This window comes from Saimiri boliviensis, chromosome 1, assembly GCF_048565385.1.
Source record: "Saimiri boliviensis isolate mSaiBol1 chromosome 1, mSaiBol1.pri, whole genome shotgun sequence".
In the NCBI taxonomy this organism is placed as follows: Eukaryota; Metazoa; Chordata; class Mammalia; order Primates; family Cebidae; genus Saimiri; species Saimiri boliviensis.
The window spans coordinates 86,441,061-86,443,656 of record NC_133449.1 but is presented as its reverse complement, the minus strand read 5'-3'; positions in this window follow the sequence as shown (position 1 = coordinate 86,443,656).

Below are 2,596 nucleotides of genomic sequence, written 5' to 3'. Positions count from 1 at the left end.
TCTTCAAAATTAAAAATGTTATAATGTAGCAGTAATGTTTTACCCCAGAAAACAAACTATTTGCAAGTAGTTTGCATTCAGAAAATGTGCCAATTACAAGTGATTTTTTGGTGTTTCATTACAACATGTGTCACTGAACATCTATGTGGAAATCAGCTTGTATTTTCACTGGAAGGTGTTTGATAATTAAAAAAAATAAAAACACGGTTTTGTTTTATACATGATTAATACATTCTTATTTTAAGTTTCTAGACACAATACCTTAAGTTTATATTTCTCTCGATGTACACCCACACCTACACAGTCCAAAATCAGTGTACTGCCTAGAGATAATCACTATTTTAAATCTAATATTTATCTTTCTGGATGATATTCTACTTCCATACTTATAAAAATACTCATGAAAATTTATTATTAAAATATGTAGAATTATTTCTATCCGTAACTGTTTCTCTGAATCTCTGATGTATTTTAATGTAAATGTAACATCTTATGTAATATTAAATCTTTTTCACTCATTAACACAACTGGAAGATTTTCCTATGGAAGCAGTCATAAAACTGAATTATCCTTTTAAATGGTATATAGTTTATTTTCCTTTTTCTTTTCTTTTTTTTTCTTTTTTTTTTTTTGAGGCGAAATCTCGCTTTGTCACCAGGTTGGATTGCAGTGGCGCGATCCCGCCTCACTGCAACCTCTGCCTCCAGGATTCAAGCGATTCTTCTGCTCAGGAGACTCTGCGTAGCTGGGACTATAGGTGCGTGCCATCACCTCCAGCTAATTTTTGAATTTTTAATAGAGATGGGGTTTCACCATGTTGGCCAGGATGATCTCGATCTCTTAACCTCGGGATCCTCCCACCTCAAAGTGCCAGGATTACAGGCATGAGACACCACTCCAAGCCTAAATGATGTATGTTTTCCATAATATTCCTATATCATAGATTACTTAACCCCATTCTCTACTGATGGGCTTCTAAGTGGGATGTGGACTGGTGAACACTGACAATATTTTTCTGCTTGCAATCAACAAGCAATGTTTGTTCCTCCTAGGCCCATGGTTACTCTCATTATCCACCCTTCATGCCATGGTCAACGTAAGGGACCAGTATTCCAGGAAGAAAACACACACACACACACATACACAAACACACACACACACACACACACACACACACACACACACACACACAAACATACCATGTACATATACCTGAAAACAATATAAAAACTCTAAAGTTTAAAAAGAAAGTTAGTAACTTCTCTACCATGTATAAGCAAACAACAAAAACTCATAAGTTTTGGAAACAGGATTTGGGGACTTATCTTTATTATTCCAAGACTATCAAATGATTCCTCTCAAAAGTAGAATTAATTAAAATAAAAATTTCCAGTGCTAAGATGGGGCCTGAATCACAGACTATACTTATAATCTAAGTAAAAATTTTGTGTATTGTTTATATTATATTCGTATTTGGAAGGAGCAATCTGTGAATTGATTTTAGATAGTTTTAGACTTGTATTGAAAAATTGTATTATTGACTTGTGTGTGCAATGTCAGTAATAATAAGTTAACTAAGCCTTTGATGAAACTGGTGGGGAATTATTTTCTGAGGGCTTCCTAAAAGTAAGATGTTCATCAGTGTTACCCAAGGATAAAACTTTCTGGTGCATGACCTGATCTAAGGAAAGAAATAATAGCTCTGTAAATAAATGAAATATTCTTGGGTTGGTTTCAGGTCTTTGCTATTGTAAGCAGTGCTGCAATGAACATTCATGTGCACGTGTCCTTATAGTAGAATGATTTATAATCCTTTGGATTTATACCCAGCAGTGGGATTGCTGGGTCAAATGGAATTTCTAATTCTAGGTCCTTGAGAAATTGCCACACTGTCTTCCACAATGGTTGAACTAATTTACACTCCCACCAACAGTGTAAAAGTGTTCCTATTTCTCCACATCCTCTCCAGCATCTGTTGTCTCCAGATTTTTTAACGATTGCCATTTTAACTGGCGAGAGATGGTATCTCAATGTAGTTTTGATTTGTATTTATCTGATGACCAGTGATGACGAGCATTTTTTCATATGTTTGTTGACCTCATGTATGTCTTCTTTTGTAAATTATCTGTTCATATCCTTTGCCCACTTTTGAATGGGCTTGTTTGTTTTTTTCTTGTAAATCTGTTTTAGTTCTTTGTAAACTCTGGATATCAGCCCTTTGATAGACTGGACAGGGAAAATGTGGCACATATACGCCATGGAATATTATGCAGCCGTAAAAAATGATGAGTTTGTGTCCTTTGTAGGGACATGGATGAACCTGGAAACCATCATTTTCGGCAAACTGACAGAAGAGCAGAAAATCAAACACCGCATGTTCTCACTCATAGGCGGTTATTGAACAATGAGACACAGGAACACAGGGAGGGGAGCACTACACACTGGGGTCTGTTGGGGGGAAATAAGGGAGGGACAGCGGGGGGTGGGGAGTTGGGGAGAGATAGCATGGGTAGAAATGCCAAATCTAGGTGATGGGGAAGAAGGCAGCAAATCACACTGCCATGTGTGTACCTATGCAACAATCTTGCATGTTCTT